This window comes from Mauremys mutica, chromosome 2 (assembly GCF_020497125.1).
Source record: "Mauremys mutica isolate MM-2020 ecotype Southern chromosome 2, ASM2049712v1, whole genome shotgun sequence".
In the NCBI taxonomy this organism is placed as follows: Eukaryota; Metazoa; Chordata; order Testudines; family Geoemydidae; genus Mauremys; species Mauremys mutica.
The window spans coordinates 105,278,974-105,298,501 of NC_059073.1; the positions used below are offsets into that span (position 1 = coordinate 105,278,974).

General features: G+C 43.9%; 1 long non-coding RNA gene across 1 annotated transcript; it reads left to right on the forward strand.

The window, feature by feature from the left end:
• The first annotated feature begins 249 nt into the window (after positions 1-249).
• LOC123362508 lies at positions 250-5,508 on the forward strand. Its single transcript, XR_006576464.1, has 3 exons — positions 250-381; positions 4,414-4,549; positions 5,378-5,508. It is a non-coding gene; the product is annotated as an uncharacterized LOC123362508 (long non-coding RNA).
• The last annotated feature ends 14,020 nt before the right edge of the window (positions 5,509-19,528 follow it).

Here is a 19,528-nt window from a genome sequence, read left to right on the forward strand (position 1 = left end):
TCTGAATCTATGGACAATATGTTACAGATGTGGATTGATATAGTTAGTTATCAATTCCCAATGTGCAACCTTTTGTTCCCTTCGGGCAGCTTCACTGCTCTATTAGGGATGCTAAATGAGTCACACTTTACTAGTATTCTTGTTTTTAAACAGAGTAATGGTTTGTATATGACGTTAATGATTATAAACAAAATATATTCATCCTGCCTTGTCATCTTCTGTTCATTAGGACAACCATTTTTTAAAAAAAAGGATTCTACTGTCTAAACTTGAGATGGCTCCAAACCTAAAGACTTGATCCAAACAGTCACAAACTTTGGGCTCAAGTTTGTTTGTGCCCAGGAACAAAATATTTGGACAACTTTATTATTTTTTTAAAAGGTAGGGATGATGATGATTTTTTTATTATTGTCTTCATGCTGTCCAGGAGCCCTAGTCATGGTCCAGGACAACATTGTGCTTCAGGCTGATTATGTTTATTATGCTATTTGTATAATTGTGAGGCATGCTTTAAAAATATTATTTTGAGAACCGTGTTGTATTACAATAATCTAATATAAGCCTATGATGATGCTTACATATGTTAATGTAATAGTTAGGGCTGTCGCGTGAGTTAACTATGATTAGTTGCAGTTAACTCACGCAATTAACTTAAAAAAAATCATGATTAATCACTGTTTTAATCATACTGTTAAACAATAAAATACAAATTGAAATGTATTAAATATTTTTGGATGTTTTTCAAAATTTTCAATTCACCTCATACAATGCCGTAATGCAGTCTTTTCATTGTGAAAGTGCAATTTACAAATGTAGGTTTTTTTTGTAATGTAACTGCACTCAAAAACAAAACAGTGTAAAACTTTAGCGCCTACAAGTCCAATCAGTCCTACTTCTTGTTCAGCCAATCTCTAAGACAAACAAGTTTGTTTACATTTATGGGAGATAATGCTGCCCACTTCTTAGTTACAGTGTCACCTGGAACTGAGAACAGACGTTCACATGGCACTTTTGTAGCTGGCATTGCAAGGTATTTACGTGCCAGATGTGCTAAACCAGGGGTTGGCAACCTTTCACAAGTGGTGTGCCGAGTCTTCATTTATTCACTCTAATTTAAGGTCTCGCGTGCCAGTAATACATTTTAATATTTTTTAGAAGGTCTCTCTCTATAAGTCTATATATTATATAACTAAACTAGTGTTGTATTGTAAAATAAACAAGCACGTAAAAATAAACATGTTCAAAATGTTTAAGAAGCTTCATTTAAAATTAAATTAAAATGTTGATCTTATGCCGCCGGCCCTCTCAGCCCACTGCGGGTCTGGGGTTCTGTTCACATAGGCCGGCAGCGGGCAGAGCAGGACCTGCGGCCGGGACCCTGGCTGTCAAGGGTCCGGCAGCCAGAACCCCAGACTGGTAGCAGGCTGTGCGGGGCCAGCTGCTGGGACCCCACTTCCGCTCAGGGGTTCCATCCGCCAGCTCCTGCCAGCCAGGATCCTGATTGCCAGAACCACTCAGCTCGCTGCCAGTCTGGGGTCCCGGCCCTGCCCACATACAGTGGGTACCTACCTTCTCCCTGGTTCTGGCCCATTCTCTTCCTCTCTCTGCACTGAGCTGAGGGTGGGAGTGCACTGAGCACAGGGCTGGGGGTGAAGGGTCTGGCCAGGAGCTAGAATGAGGGAGGGGGCTCAGGGTTGGAGCAGGAGGTTTGGGTGTGGGGCACTTACCGGGGCAGCTCCCATATGATGCGAGGGGTGCAGGTGGGAATGTGGGTGGGAGATGCAGGAGTTCCTGTTTGGTGCTCAGGGTGAGGGTGGGGATGTGGGAGGTGCATGGGGTGTGTGGGGGCTGGAGATGTGCGGGGGTGCAAGAGTCAGGGCAGAGGGCTGGGGGCATGTGAGGGGATGCAGGTGTCAGGGCAGAGGGGGGGCTGGGTATGCATGGGGGTGCCAGAGTCAGGGCTGGGGTCGTGGGGGGGGTGAAGAAGTCAAGCAGAGGTCTGGGTGTGTATGAGGGAGGTACAGGTCCCAGGGCAGGGGCCTGGGGTGTGTGTGGGGATGCAGGGCTCAGGGCAGAGGGCTGTGTGCGTGTGTGGGGAGGGGGTCGGGGGTCAGGTGTCAGGATTCAGGGCAGAGGGCTGGGTGACTGCCCCCCTCAGAATCCCCAACCCCTCACTCTTTGTCCCCTGACTACTTCCTCCTGGGACCCCTGCCCCTAACTGCCCCCCCAGGACCCCATCCCCTATCTAAGCCTCCTTGCTCCTTGTCCCCTGACTGCCCCCCTAGGACCCTATCCCCTACCTGTCCCCTGACTGCCATAACCCTTATCCACCCCCCCACCCCCAGACAGACTCCCGGGACTCCCATGCCCCATCCAACTGCTCCCCGCCCCTTGACAGGACCCCCAGAACTCCCAACCCATACAACCCTTCCCCTGCTCCCTGTGTGCCATAACCCCTCTCCACACACCTGCCTCCTGACAGCCCCCCACCCCGAACTTCCAACTCATCCAACCCCCCCAGATCCTTGCCCCCTGACCACTCTCTCCAGAGACCCCCACCTAACTGCCTCCCAGGACCCTCCTTGCTCCCTGTCCCCTGACTGCCCTGCCCCCTATTTGCTCCCTTCCCCCTAACAGACCCTCAGAACTCCCATGCCTCATCCACCCCCCTGCTCCCTGACTTCTCCCCTCCAGAGACCCCCGCCCCTAGACACCCCCATCCAACCCACCCTGCTCCCTGTCCCCTGACTGCCCCCACCCCTTATTCACCACCCCCCAGCCCTGGACCCCTTACCTTGAGGCTCCAAGCTGAGCCAGATACACTACCCCGCACAGCCCCGCCCCTCAGAGTGCTGAACGCGCGGCGGCAGGGCTCCAGGTGAGCGGGGAGCGTCTTTTCCTCCCCGCGGAGCCAAACACTGCCCTGCGGGAGCGCGCAGCCCCGGCCCCAAGAGCACTGCATGTGCCGCGGCAGGGCTCCAAGGGAGGAGAGAAGGTGGGGGAGGCGCGGGTGGCTTGGTGCACTCAGCCTGGTGCTCCAGCCCGGGACCGCGGACCCCGCGGCAAGCGGGTAGGATTTTTAATGGCACGCAGAGTCCCAGCAGGCAGCTGCGTGCCATTAAAAATTGGCTCGTGTGCCGTCTCTGGCACCCATGCCATAGGTTGCCGACCCCTGTGATAAACATTCATATGCCCCTTCATGCTTTGACCACCATTCCAGAGGACATGTGTCCATGCCGATGATGCGCATTTAAAAAAAAAAGTTAGTTAAATTTGTGACTATTCTCCTTGGGGGGAGAATAGCAAGTCTCCTGCTGTTTTACCCGCATTCTGCCATATACTTCATGTTATAGTACTCTCAGATGATGATCCGGCACCTGTTGTTCATTTTAAGAACACTTTCACTACAGTTTTGACAAAACACAAAGAAGGTACCAATGTGAGATTTCTAAAGATAGCTACAGCACTCAACCCAAGGTTTAAGAATCTGAAGTGCCGTCCAAAATCTGAGAGGGATGAGGTGTGGAGCATGCTTTCTGAGCAACACTCTGATGTGGAAACTATAGAACCCGAACCGCCAAAAAAGAAAATCAACCTTCTGCTGGTGGCATCTGACTTGGATGATGAAAGTGAACATGCGTCAGTCCGCACTGCTTTGGATCATTATTGAGCAGAACCTCTCATCAGCATGGACACATGTCCCCTGGAATGGTGGTTAATCATGAAGGGACATACGAATCTTTAATGCAAAAAAAAAAATCTTGCAACCCCAGCTACAACGGTGCCATGTGAATGCCTGTTCTCACTTTCAGGTGACATTGTAAACAAGATGTGGGCAGCATTATCTCCTGCAAATTGTTTGTCTGACTGACTGACTGAACAAGAAGTAGGACTGAGTGGACTTTTAGGCTCTAAAGTTTTACATTGTTTTATTTTTGAATGCAGTTATTTTTTGTACATAATTCTACATTTGTAAGTTCAACTTTCATGATAGAGATTGTGTTACAGTACTTGTATGAGGTGAATTGAAAAATACTATGTCTTTTGTTTTTATAGAACAAATATTTGTAATAAAAAATAAATATAAAGTGAGCACTGTACACTGTGTTCTGTGTTGTAATGAAATCAATATATTTGAAAATGTAGAAAACATCCAAAATGTTTAAATAAATGGTATTCTATTATTGTTTAACAGTGTGATTAATCACGATTAATTTTTTTAATCGCTTGACAACCCTAGTAATAGTGTAACAATGCAAAACAGTGAATAGGATAGATTAACATGGCACATAAGAGGGATTTCTAAAAACAGGATAACAATTTCATATAGCATTAGTAACTGAATTATTACTTATTTCATTTTGGTTTATTTAAACTTAACAGAATAAAAAAAAATTTTTTGTTTTCTTCCAGGAAGGTTGAATGTGGCTCCAACTCAGGAACATGCAGATGGCATGTAATTGCATTTCCTGCATTACTACTATACGGGTTTCATTACATGTTCACAGCAATGCACTCAGAGGTAATCGCCCAAGGCTAGCATTTGCTGGTGAGTTGTATGCTTGTAGTGGTCTTGCTCAGCGGTTAGCGAGTTTACCCCTTACCTCCTGCACTGCCTTAGTCACTGCTGCAGCACATTTTCTTTATGAATCCAAACACTTTACCTAGGAATAACAACAAACAAACCCGAAGTACTTCATGCAGTTAATAAAACACAAATGTGCTTCTCTTTCCCTCCCAGACCATTTCTTTTGTTTCTTAAATATAGCCCTGTAAACAGTTATGAAACTGAACTTCTACAGTGCTAACTAGAGTTATCCTTTTATTGTGAACACAGTCATTTTTTTCTGCTGGTGAAATGAGCTATGAAATATGTGAAATCACAGTTATTTCATCTCCTCTGATGTTTACACAGGCGAGAGAGATTTTCCCACACTTGTGTGTATCTATGATTTAACTACAAATGACATTGTACCTCTCCAACATTAACCCCTTAATCTAGTATATTTCTACAAATAACCACCTGTAGTCAATTCTTTATTCATAAGCCTTATCTGTTGTTACAGTATATAATCTGTGAGAATGCCCTAATTTTTATCATTCTCTAAGCCTGTCATCATGGCTGAGACAAGGCTTATCCCCCTGAGCAGATGAGATTAGTCGATCATGTTGAAATCAGAGGAGGGATTATAATGCTTGTAATACACTGAGTCAAATTAAATGCATTTTGTTTGTACATCACAAGATCTTGTTGCTAAGGCTTTGGTGTCTTCTGCTGACTGTAATAAATTGCCAATAAAACCTATGAGGGGTTTGGGGAGGGGAGAATTCAAGCAAAAAAGCAGGAACAAAGTAAAAATATTTGTTTTGTTTACAGAGTCTGGTAAACTAGAGGCTTAACTGCTCTGATGTCACCAACATATTCTAAACAATACGGCTGGATGAGCTCTGATCCAAATTCCATGTTACTCATTTTAATTTAATTTTGCTCAACTCTGAGGACATCTCTTGCCCTGAGTAAGTTTTTTGCCTCTTGATATTTATTTTTTTGTTCTTTGTAAAAACATATTGCCTTTGTCCTGACTCTGTTGGCAGTATCATGCATAAACAAACACACTCAATACTTATGGGCTGCTATCCATAAAAAAGGACACCAGGACAGATGTATTTGTTAGAAATGTGACCATCAAATTAAGAATAAGAGGGCTGGGTAAATCCCATTCTGCCCCCAGCTGGTGCTACTGGTATTATTGAGTAGTGGATCAGTTTGTAATGGAAGTATCTACAAACTGTTGATGAGTTTGTAGTTGGGGTTCATTCTGGATAAACATTCCAAAATGTGGAGATTCATGCCAGCCTCCTCCACATTATCTGAACCATGTGAGTCTGCCAAAAAAAAAGATGAAAATCTCAGAACAGGTTTTTGTGTGTGATTTCAAGCACTTCTGGTTCTAATCCCAGCTGAAAACCAAAAGTGAAAAACATGTGTCCAAACATTTCACTGTTTTATAGACTAGAGCTGCTTGAAAAAAATGTGGGAGGTCTCTGGTAGCTGGACCTCTTGCAATGTGCTCCTTCCCAAGAGCTCAGAGTGTACGTCAGTTCACCTCTACTATCCACCCTCCTACTGAGCTGGCAAATTGTCCTTTTGAGCTCCTCCTCCAAGCCATGCATACTTTACAGGTGGGGTGGGGTGGGGCCTCCTGGGCCCAGAGCAGCTGCTTAACCCCTTCCTTGTCAGTGTGTGGTTTCTACACCCTGTCACAAAGAGATATTAATCATCCTGCTTCAAGTCATAAGTCAAACAATAAAGTTAGGAAGAAACACCACATGGATAGGTTATTCCATTACAGGATTTCTTGCTTCTTCTGATGAATTACCTGGCAGTGGACAAAGTAGGCAATAGACCAAGAGTCCACCAATCAACAAGTCTGATCAAGTATAGCAAGTCTTATGTTGTTAGAATTTTCTAGGAGAACATTCCCAAACTATTATTAAATTTAGCCTTTTCCCATTTATACCAAGCACCCTTTAAATACCAGTCTTTGCTTAGGAGGAGACTACAAGTAGAACTGTGTTACTGCAGTGTTTTGGATTGCTATTATAGACTACCACCATATTTTTGTATTTTGCTTTTAAAAGAAGATGTTTATATTCCCTTTAATTGGAGGATGATGGCAACAAAATTTTCAACAGAGTTGTGATTAAAAATGTTCAGGACATGTTGCTTGAATATAGTTGACATTTTGATTCAGGCAATTTTGCACCCCTGAAATTTTGCTTAAATATTGTTTCTAATAACGGTCTCTGTTTGTTTGATATTTATTTCTAAAAATAGGTAGAGACTCTCATGGAGGGGATAGATGTGTGATTTGATCAAGTTAAAGCATACCTACTTAAAAAAAATATATTACAGAAGATAAATGGAGGAGGTTTTAGTTTTGTTTGTCGTACACTGGGATAATAGATCCAGGCATTTATTGTGAGCTAGAGGAAGAAATGGATAAGTAAGGAGTTTAGACTTTTCCCAAGTTTAGAAATCTCTGTGTTTTGGTAGGTTCTGGTGGAATGTGATCTTCTGTGTGCCTGTTGTAAACAAAGGTTCTTAATTATCTGAATCTCTGGGAGCCTAACCTACAATCCTTGTGAAGCTGTATTAAATATGTGAGAGCTATGAGATGTCTGCATAAGGTAGCTTATAGACAGCTTGGACCACACAGGCCTGTCTTAATCTATGAGTCATTTTCCATATGTGAATGGGCCCAAGTCCCCATCCTGCCATCAACATAACACCCAGATCCTGAGTTGGTGCCCAGACTCATCTCCTTTTGGTGTTTGACTTTATTGGTTTACTCAGAAACAATACCACAATATAAGCTCAGCCTAAACTTCGTCAGTGACCTTGGAAGTTCATAGATTTTCTTCTAGGATCTTCTTAGGGTTGCCACCTTCCTAATCACACAAAACCAAACACCCTAGCCCCGCCCCTTCACTGAGGTCACACTCCCTGCCCCACACATTCCCCAAGTCCCTGCCTCCCACTCACTACATTCCTCCTCCCTTGGTGACTCACTCTCCCCACCCTCACTCACTTTCACTGGGCTGGGGTGTGGGAGGGGGTGAGGGCTCTAACTGGGGGTGCAGTTTCTGAGGTGGGGCCAGAAATGAGGGTTTTGAGATGCAGGAGAGGCTCGAGGCTGCAGGGAGGGGGAAAGAGTACAAGGTATAGGAAAGGGCCCCAAGCTGGGGGAGGGGTTTGGGGTACAGGGGAGGTTAGAGCTCTGACTGGGGGTGCAGGCTCTGGGCTGGGGATGAGGGGTTCAGGGTGTGGGAGAGGGTTCTGGGTTGGGACAGGGGGTTGGGGTGTGGGAGGAGGTACAGGCTCTGGACTGGGGCAGTGGGCTTTTGTGTGAGGCCAGACATGAGGGGGTTGGGGTGCAGGAGAGGGCTCTGGGTTTAGGGGGGGCTTAGGGCTAGGGCAAGGGATTGGGGCTTTGGGTTGGGGCATGGGCTTATCTCTGGTGGCTCCCAGTTAGTAGCTCAGAGGGGGGGCTAAGGCAGGCTTCTTGCCTGTCCTGACTCTGTGCTGCCCCCCCTGGAAGCGGCCAGCAGCAGGGCCTGGCTCCTAGGCTGAGACACAGCAGGTGGCTTTGCGTACTGCTGCTCTCTCACACATGCACTGTCCCTGCAGCTCCCATTGGCTGTAGTTCCTGTTCAATTGGAGTGTGGAGCCAGTGCTTGGGGCGGGTGCAGCGTAAAGAGCCCCATGTCCCCGCTGACCCCACCCCCTACCTAGAAGCTGGACCTGCTGGCCACTTCCGGGATGCAGCACGGAGCCAGAACAGGTAGGAATTAGCCTGCCTTAGCCAGGACAGGTAGGGACTAGCCTGACTTTTAATGGTCCAGTCAGCAGTGCTGACTGTAGCCACGAGTCCTTTTTCGATTGGGTCTTCTGGTCGAAAACCAGATACCTGGTCACCCTAGATCACCTCTACTCTAATTCCCTCTAGGCCAAAGAAACACTCCCATTCTCTGAGTATCATGACTGGAGCTAACTAGACCCAACTGCCAGCCTGATTTAACAATATTTACCCTGGGCCCAAATATAGATTTAGGAGTCTAACTTTAGGCTTTTTTTTTATTTTTAGGCTCTTTATCATAATGTGATGTTTTAGCACCTAACCCTAAGTTCACACACTAGAAGAGTCTTGCATCTCTATGCAGGTCTTAGTTTCCCCATTACACTAGATAGTAAGATTAATTCCCCAGATGGGACCTGGTTTTACTGTGATCTGACATAAAGGTTACATAATTAACACCTAAGGATGTAATCATCTCAGCAAAATGAAAAAGCTATTTTTGCCAGTGTGTCATGTGAGAATATATATGCTAATTAACATGTAGCAAAGCTTTGAATGAGTTGTAGAGTTTTCAAATGTTTGAGAATAACATGGGATGAATATCTTATTTAAAAACTGGCATATTTTAGGGCTGAGAGACATTTTAGAGGGGCTTTTCAGATACTTTCAATTTCTACTAGATATTTCACTAAATATTTTAGAATGTCTAAAGAACTTTAAAAACATTTTTTCTCTAAGTGAAATAATTTAAACCCTAATCCTGCAAAGATTTACACATGTGTATAATGTTATGCACCACGAGTAATCCCACTGACTTCAATAGTGTTACCCATTTTGGCCAAAAAGGTAGCCAATATTCAGGGTCTTGCTGATTGTTTCCATTAGGAGGAGAGATTAGTGATGGAGCTGGATATTTCTTTGACAAAGTTCTGTTAATTTACAATGCACACAAAGTCCTGTTCCTCGGAACAAAGTGGAATCAAACAGGGGGCAGTCTCTTTGCTTACAAGCCTCTTTTCAGACTGCACTTTGCCCAAGAAGTTCCCTCTGTTCACTTTCAATCAGGGCCACATTTCCAGTCTTTTTCTTGCTGTCCGCTTTGGGCTTCTTCTCTCTCTGCCTGTTCTCTGGCTGCTTCAGCTCATAGACACATATTCCTCCATCAAACAATACTCTGCAAACCCCCTTTCTCATGTAGCTCAGTTTCTGTGCAGCATAGCATGTGGCCTTTGTTTTGGGTTCTTGCTACTATTATTTCAGTTATCTTTCTCCATCAAGGAGTGTAACTGCCTATAATGGGGTTTACAAACGCCATAGCACACATAGGCAGAAAAGAGCCTTCCTGGGTCATAGGCAACCAGGCTGACTACACCCCAGCACAGCTGCCAGAACTGCCAATCATGGAGACTAGCATTCCAGCTGGGACCAATAAGGAAAACAAGCCCAGCTATAAAGGAAGGAAAGCAGAGAGCGAAAGAGGCAGAAGGGAAACAAGTACATGTCAGACTGCCTCTAGTGAAGTGGTAGGGAGATAGGGAAGACTGCAAACTCTGGAGCTCAAGGGCTGATTAATTTGGTTTATGTTAAATTGATGCATTGGGCTACTTTGAGTTAAATAGAGGTGAGCCAGTTTGGTGAACAGCACATAGAATTTTTGACAGTGACTCTTATATTTATGGAAGGTGCCTGTCATGATTACCAATTTCAATGTGGCTTCACCCAGCTTCCATCATATCAATGCGCTGTTGGCTCATTGCCCTGAATGAGTAAAAAATGGTGAATATGATCAATCCTAAACTGAAAGAAAAGAAACAATTTACAACTTACATATTTTACAAGATTGATTATATATTTACCTGATGTTTTTCTGTCAGGATGTTTTCACATCATCAACCCAAAATGATTTTACTCCCACCCAAATCTACTTAGAGTTTTATCACAGACCATTTGTATATGTTCCTGTTATAAATGTTTTAGCACATACTAGGATATCATTTAGGTCTCATATACAGGCCAAGAGGGGCATGCCATCTGATACCCTTTCCATTAGCCTCTCAAACATGGCAGGTGCATTGCACAGGCCACAAGCCATCCCTTTAAATTGCCACAGGCCTTATCCTGCTGTGAAGGCAATCTTTTCCTTGTCCATTGGCTCAAATTCTACTTGCCAATACTCTCTTTTAAGATCCAGTGTGGGAAAAACAGGCTTAACCTGCTACTGAATCCAGGATATCATCTGTTCATGGTAATGGATATGAATCCTTTAAAGTGACTTCATTTAGTTTTCTATAGCCCAAATATACCTTCCTTATACATTTCCTCAAATGCCTGTAAAGCCTCTTTGCAACTGATAAATGGCGATGTGGCTCTGTAATGGGCCATTTTCCTCTGGACACTACAGTAGAACTTACATCTATGTTGGATCTTGAGGAAAAACTCTTGATTCCTAACCAGTAAGTCTCTTAGACTGTTCTGCTCATTATTTAAATGTACAGTACTGTGCCACAACAAATCCAGTAGAAACTCTGGGACCTCATCTTCACCCCCTTCTTCCTTGTAGTTTTCTTCTATACCAGCCTTTACTAGATCCATTGGTTTACATTTTGCAACAGTGGTTCTCTTTTTAACTAATTGCTGTTTGTAAGAAACATTGCGCAAATGAACAGGAATTCATTCCTGCATCAGGTCTACAAGAACATTAGCCACTAAGATTCCCCTGAGTCCCTGAGTCTCAAAGCCAGTGTCAACCACTTCCCCTCTTTCTCTTGCTGGAAAGCTACCACGGCATGTCATTGTTGTTCTGATTGCTGCCCTTGGAGGCAGGAGAATTTGTTTACTGCAAACCAATTGCCTACAAATCATTTGCTGCATCTGGGACACATTGTTAAAGAGAATTTTCCACAGACTGAATGTAGTACATGTATTGTGGCATTTATTACACTGTTATTAGCGGTTATAATGAAATCCAAACTGATCATTAGCTTATCTACTATTTAAGCTATCCAGACTGCTTGCTGAATTCCAAAAGTCAAATTTTCCCCATTTTTGGATGGTTGCATGTTACCCAGACATTGTCTCCATCTGAGACACATAAGGCACTTCAATTTTAGCATTTATAGTATGTCTGTCCAGTGCGTGAGGTAATATCTTTTACTGGACCAACTTCTGTTGGTCAGAGAGACAAGCTTTAGAGCTTACACAGAGTTATTCTTCAGGTCTGGGAAAGGTACGCCCAGGATCACAGAAAAATGTAAGATGGAACAGATTGTTTAGCATGAATAGTTAGCACATTTTCTAAGGGACAATTAAAAGTAGAGTGGCCGTTAACACCACTGCAGTCATAGGACAAAAAGAAGGGGTTAGTGAGTTACAGATTGTTGTGATAAGCCATAAATGCAGTGTTTCTGTTCAGTCCATGATTTTTAGTGTCTAGCAGGGTTATGAATTTAAGCTTACAAGCTCATCTTTTGAAAGTGCTGTGTAGGTTTCCTTTGAGGATGAGGACTGATAGGGGAGATACGGAGTGATCGCTTTGTGAATAGTGTTCACCCACAGTGTTTTTGTCTTTTATCATTTTCCTGTGTGAGTTCATTTGGGAGTGTAATGATTGTCTGGTTTCACACACATAATTGTTATTGGGGCATTTAGTGCATTGGATGAGGTACACCTCATGTTGTGACAGGCAAGTGTATCATAGAATCATAGAACTTAAGGTCAGAAGGGACCATTATGATCATCTAGTCTGACATCCCGCAAGATGCAGGCCACAAAAGCTGACCCACCCACTCCTGAAATAATTCTCTCCCTTGACTCAGCTGTTGAAGTCCCCAAATCCTGATTTAAAGACTTCAAGTAGCAGATAATCCTCCAGCAAACGACCCCCGCCCCATGCTGCGGAGGAAGGCGAAAAACCTCCAGGGCCATTGCCAATCTACCCTGGAGGAAAATTCCTTCCCGACCCCAAATATGGCGATCAGCTGAACCCCGAGCATGCGGGCAAGACTCTCCAGCCAGACACTCAGGAAAAAGACTTTCAATATCCCAACATTGACCCGCGGTACTAATTACCAGTGGTCGCACGTTATTGACCTATTGACTAAATCACGTTATCCTATCAAACCATTCCCTCCATAAACTATCAAGCTTACTCTTAAAGCCAGAGAGGTCCTTCGCCCCCACTGTTTCCCTGGGTAGGCTGTTCCAGAATTTCACTCCCCTGATGGTTAGAAACCTTCGTCTAATTTCAAGCCTAAACTTCCCGACTGCCAATTTATATCCATTTGTTCTCGTGTCCACATTAGTACTGAGCTGAAATAATTCCTCTCCCTCCCTGGTATTTATCCCTCTGATATATTTAAAGAGAGCAATCATATCTCCTCTCAACCTTCTTTTGGTTAAGGAAAACAAACCGAGCTCCTCAAGTCTCCTTTCATACGACAGGCTTTCCATTCCTCGGATCATTCTAGTGGCCCTTCTTTGTACCTGTTCCAGTTTGAGTTCATCCTTCTTAAACATGGGAGACCAAAACTGCACACAGTACTCCAAATGAGGTCTCACCAACGCCTTGTATAACGGGACTAGCACCTCCTTATCTCTACTAGAAATACCTCGCCTAATGCATCCCAAGACCGCATTCGCTTTTTTAACGGCCACATCACATTGCCGACTCATAGTCATCCTGCGATCAACCAGGACTCCGAGGTCCTTCTCCTCTTCCGTTACTTCCAACTGGTGCGTCCCCAGCTTATAACTAAAATTCCTGTTAGTCATCCCTAAATGCATAACCTTACACTTCTCACTATTGAATTTCATCCTATTACTAATACTCCAGTTTACAAGGTCATGCAAATCTCCCTGGAGGATATCCCGATCCTTCTCCGAATTGGCAATACCTCCCAACTTCGTGTCATCCGCAAACTTTATCATCCCACTCCTACTTTTGGTTCCAAGGTCAGTGATAAATAGATTGAATAAGATCGACCCAAAACCGAACCTTGAGGAACTCCACTGGTAACCTCCCTCCAACCCAACAGATCACCTTTCAATACGACCCGCTGCAGTCTCCCCTTTAACCAGTTCCTTATCCACCTCTGGATTTTCATTTCGATCCCCATCTTTTCCAATTTAACCAGTAATTCTTCATGCAGTACTGTATCAAACGCCTTACTGAAATCAAGATATATTAGATCCACCGCATTTCCCTTGTCTAAAAAATCTGTTACTTTCTCAAAGAAGGAGATCAGGTTGGTTTGGCACGATCTACCTTTCGTAAAACCATGTTGTAATTTGTCCCAATTGCCATTGACCTCAAGGTCCGTAACTACTCTCTCCTTTAATATTTTTTCCATGACTTTACATACTACAGATGTTAAACTAACAGGCCTGTAGTTACCCGGGTCACTTTTTTTCCCCTTCTTGAAAATAGGAACTATATTAGCTAATCTCCAGTCAAACGGTACAACCACCGAGTTTAGAGATTCGTTAAAAATTATTGCTAATGGGCTTGCATTTTCACTCGCCAATTCCTTTAATATTCTAGGATGAAGATTATCCGGGCCACCCGATTTACTACCGTTAAGCTGTTCAAGTTTGGCTTCTACCTCGGATACTGTAATTTCCAACCCCGCACCTTCATTCCCATCAGTCACTCTGCCACTATTCCTAAGCCCTTCATTAGCCTCATTAAAGACCGAGGCAAAATATTCGTTTAGATATTGTGCCATGCCTAGCTTATCCTTAATCTCCACTCCGTTTACAGTTTTAAGCGGTCCCACTTCTTCTTTCTTGGTTTTCTTCCTATTTATATGGCTAAAAACCCTTTTACTATTGGTTTTAATTCCCTTCGCTAGGTCCATCTCTACCCGGCTTTTGGCCTTTGTCACTGCATCCCTACACCCTGTGACCTCAATAAGGTAGGTTTCTTTGCTGATCCCTCCCATCTTCCACTCCTTGTACGCTTTCTGTTTTTTCTTAATCACCCCTCTGAGACGCTTGCTCATCCAGCTCGGTCTAAAACTGCTACCTAAGGACCGTTTCCCCTTTCTCGGGATACAGGCCTCTGACAGCTCCTGCAACTTCAACCTGAAATAATCCCAGGCGTCTTCCGCCTTTAGATCCCTAAATATGTTAGTCCAATCCACTTCCCTAACTAGTCGCCTTAATTTAGTAAAGTTAGCCCTTTTGAAATCGTAAACCTTAGTCTCAGATGCAATTTTGTTTATCCTTCCATTTATTTTGAACCGAATTAGCTCATGATCACTCAAGCCAAGGTTGTCCCCTACAACCATTTCCTCAACAAGGTCCTCACTACTTACCAAAACCAAATCTAAAATGGCATCCCCCCTCGTCGGTTCAGCTACTACTTGATGAAGGAATTCATCAGCTATCAGGTCTAGGAAAAGCTGAGCCCTATTATTATTACTAGCATTTGTTCCCCAATCTATATCCGGGAAGTTAAAGTCTCCCATGATCATACAGTTCCTATTAGTATTTACCTCCTTAAAAACATTAAAGAGTTCTCTATCCATATCCAGGCTAGATCCCGGCGGTCTATAGCACACCCCAATCACTATCCCAGGGGAGGCTCTAGTAGTTTTCTTCCCTAATGTGACCATTGCCCAAACAGACTCCGTATTATCCATTCCATTACTAGTTATTTCATTACAGTTTACCTCATTATTGACATACAATGCTACTCCCCGACCTTTACCTTTGTTTCGGTCTTTCCTAAACAGCACATACCCTTCCATACCTGTACTCCAGTCATGACTACCGTTCCACCATGTTTCGGTTATTCCTACGATATCCGGTTTCAATTCTCAGACCAGGAGCTCCAATTCCTCCATTTTGTTACCTAGGCTTCTCGCATTGGTGAACAAACATCCTAATTTTTGCTGTTTGGTTTCCCTCACCTTTGTTACCCAATTTGGTAGGGACACAGTACCACCAGTATGACCTATCCATCCCCCCCGTCTTCCTTATGTCCAAACCCCTCCCTCTGGCTATATCCGTTCTTATCCTGTTGTCCTCCCTCTCAATGTTTAAATTTGGCGTGGAGAGTGCCTGGACATCTCCCAACCGTCTCCCCCCAATACCTTGTTTAAAGCTCTTTTGATCAGATGAGCCAGCCTCCCTCCTAGAAGTCTATTTCCTTCCCTACTCAGGTGGAGCCCATCCCATGAGAACAGTTCTCTGTCCCCGAAAGCCTCCCAGTGCCCATACATCCCAAAGCCCTCCTTATAGCACCACTCCCTGAGCCAACTATTTATCATCACAATCCTGTCACCCCTTTGTCGCCCTTCCCTAGTGACAGGTAGAATCCCACTGAAGATCACCTGAGCCTCAATTTCCTTGAGCGTCTTACCCAGCCTGGCATAGTATCCCTTGATTCTCTCCAGCGAGAATCTAGCCGTGTTATTCGTTCCTACATGAAGGATGATCAACGGGTTCTTACCTGCTCCTTTTAGGATCCTTTTCAACTGCAGATCCACATCCCGTATTTTAGCGCCCGGTAGACAGCACACCCTTCTGTTCCCTGTAGGATCCATCTACCTTGAAAGGTGTGTTGTGGGGCGGTTGTTGATCATCATAGCAGCAGAAAGATGTCTGCAGGTTTTGCATCTATTGTTCTGGTAGGATCTGGTGCCATTTTCAGTTTGTGTGTTCTGATCTGTGGGGTTGGTGTTGATCATGAGCTTGGAGAGGTTGGAGGGAGGGGGATTTGAAGGCCATAAAGAGGGGGTTCAGGGAAGATTTATTTCAGGAAGGGATTCCCATTCAGTATGGATTGTAGCTGTTTGATGTCTAGGAAGGAGTATGGCAGAAAGAAATCTAGGGGTTATAGTGGACCACAAGCTAAATATGAGTCAACAGTGTGATGTTATTGCAAAAAAAGCAAACATGATTCTGGGATGCATTAACAGGTGTGTTGTGAGCAAGACACGAGAAGTCATTCTTCTGCTGTATTCTCAACTGGAATATTGTGTCCAGTTCTGGGCACCGCATTTCAAGAAAAGATGTGGAGAAATTGGAGAGGGTCCAGAGAAGAGCAACAAGAATGATTAAAGATCTTGAGAACATGACCTATGAAGGAAGGCTGAAAGAACTGGGTTTGTTTAGTTTGGAAAAGAGAAGACTGAGAAGGGACATGATAGCAGTTTTCAGGTATCTAAAAGGGTGTCATAAGGAGGAGGGAGAAAACTTGTTCACCTTAGCTTCTAAGGATAGAACAAGAAGTATTGGGCTTAAACTGCAGCAAGGGAGGTTTAGGTTGGGCGTTAGGAAAAAGTTCATAACTGTCAGGGTGGTTAAACAGTGGAATAAACTGCCTAGGGAGGTTGCAGAATCTCCATTTCTGGAGATATTTATGAGTAAGTTAGAGAAATGGCTATCAGGGATGGTCTAGACAGTATTTGGTCCTGCCATGAGGGCAGGGGACTGGACTCGATGACCTCTCGAGGTCCCTTCCAGCCCTACAATCTATCAATCTATTAATCTATGATACCCCATATGAGTTTCAGTGTGTGGTGGTAGGTCAGAAAGAATTTTATTTCTGTATTGAAGCAGGTTCTCTCGGGGTATTTGGATGGCCCATTCTATGATGTGGTCTACTTCTTTGGAGGAGTGTCATTTGGTGAAGAGGTTTTTGTGTGTGTTAAGGTGTATATCCTGGACTTTCACCTTGGAGCATATTCTATGGTATCTGAATGCTTGACTGTAGATAACAAATTTCTTGGTGTGTTTGGAGTGGTTACTGGACCTGTGAAGGAAGATGTGGTGATCTGTGGGTTTCTTGTAAATGGTTGTCTGTAGGATTCCATTGCTGAAACTGATATTGTTGTCCAGGAAGTTGATGCTAGTGTGGGAGTGTTCCAGAGAGAGTGTTTAATGGTGGCTGTTGATGTTGTGGTAGAAATCTATGAGGGTATTTAAGCCATTGGTCCATAGGATGAAAATACCATTGATATATCTCATGTGTATCACTAGTTTAATGGTGAATTTGTCCCAAAAGTCATCTTCAAGGTGGACCATGAAAAGGTTGGCGTATTGGGGAGCCATCCTAGTACTCATGGGAGCTGTTCCCATGGTTTGGACAACATGTTAGTTGTTGAATGTAGAATTATTGTGGGTGAATATGAAATGGGTGAGTTTCATAATGTGTTTGAGGTGGATATCTAAGGGTTGTCCATTGTCTTATAAATATTTGAGGCAGGTAGCTATGCCATCATTGTTGAGGGATATTGTATAGGGAACTGATATCCATGATGGTGAGGATGCTGTTCTGAGATAGGTTGTTAATGTTGCATAGTTTGTGGAGAAAGTTAATTGTGTCCTGGAGGAAGCTGGCCCCTTGTGTGATGAGTGGTTTGAGGATGGTTTCTATGAGTCCCAATATTCCTTCAGTAAGAGTACCATGGCCAGATATGATGGATCTGCCTGAGTGTTATGACCGGGTTGTGGGCAGAGCTGGGAGCCACAGTCATGCAATGGGAGTTTGTTGGGCCAGGATACAGGAAGATCAGAAGCATAAGACAAACTTGAGAGCAGAACCACAAATCGGTAACCAGAGTCAGGCCAGGTAAGGATACCAGGGGGTCAGTGGCAGGAGACAAACTGGAAATCAGAACCAAGGAGACAGAGTCAGGCAGGATCAGGATACCAAGAGGTCAGAAGCAAGAGATAAACTGGAGATTGGAACCACAAGTTGGAGGTCAGGAGGCAAGCCGGTTTGAGATACCAGGAAGTCAAGTCATGGGAACAAGAGGCGCACAGTCTAGAACAGGATGGATCCCAGTTGCATGGACAATTTCTTGTTCCTGTGCTGGATCTATATAGAAGCAGTGGACCAATCAGGACCCTCCAGCATTCTGCCAATCAGGTTCCAGGACTGGCGTCCTGAGTTGGGGTAGAGCTTCTGCCCCAGCAACCATTAGCCAGTTTCTGGGTGACAGGTTGGAGTTTACTACCTCCAAAAAAGTCCTATAGACCTGGGTTCAAGGCCCCCCTTTCCTGACACTGGTTTCCCTTATTTGTAGATCTTGGGAAGCATGTATAAGGTCCCTGGGTTGGGTTCATGGGACATGAGTTTGTAGAGTTTCTTTTGGAGGTGTACGGGGAAGGATTTGATGATATCCGTAAGTTCCTGAGCAAATTGTGATTTGGGGTCCTCTTTGTGGTCTTTATAGTTGGTGGTGTCAGAGAGTTGTTGGTTTGCTATGTTAACATAGTCATCAAGGTTGAGGACTACACTAGCACTCCCTTTGCTGTTTTGATCATTATCTGATGGTTAGATTTCAGGGACTGTATGGCCTTCATCTTGGCAGTGGAGAGATTATGGTGGGTGTGATGTTTGTTAAGGATTTTGCAGTCCATTTTTTTGCTGAAGCAATCAATGTAATTATCTAGAGTGTGGCTTCAGCCACTCTGTGGTGTCCAGCCAGATGATTATTGTTTTCTTATGCTTGTCAGTGGGGAAGTAAGCTCAAAAGCTTCTCTCTCTCACCCACCAAAGTTGGTCCAATAAAATATATTAACTCACCCACTTAGTCTCTCTAATATCCCAGGACCCCAACACAGCTACAACAACACTGCATCATCTAATTACTGTTAGGTGTGACTCAGTGTTCACTATTTCTGTGAATCCCTATTATACATTCAGTAGCAAAAATTCCATTTAAGTTTAAGCATACAGATCTCAAAAAAAAAAAAAGGGGGAGGGGGGGTAGGAAGGCTGATCTTTTACCTCCAAGCAATTTCTTTGCTCACAGTTCCAAGCCTCTTTCTAGCAAGAAATCAGCCAAAAAAAGCTCCCTTTCTTTGCTCTCTCTAAGGGACACATTTCTAATCCATCTCTTGCTGTCTTTTTGGCTTTCTGACTGTTTCTCTTTGCCTGTTCTCTGCCTGTTTCTGCTCACACATATACACACCTCCACTTAGAACTGGTAGTGATGCCCATCACATTCAGAGAACACATGGCAGGCACCACCACCCCGATGAAAAAATCTCATATTAAATGTCATAAATATAATAAAGAGGTTGCTATAATTTATACTGCATGGGTGCAATCTTAGAGACTGTAAAAATAATATGCTATAGTTTAAGATGTTTATATGAATATAGAATAACTTATTCAGTTATATTAGGTAGAATACAAAATTGCCATGTCTATA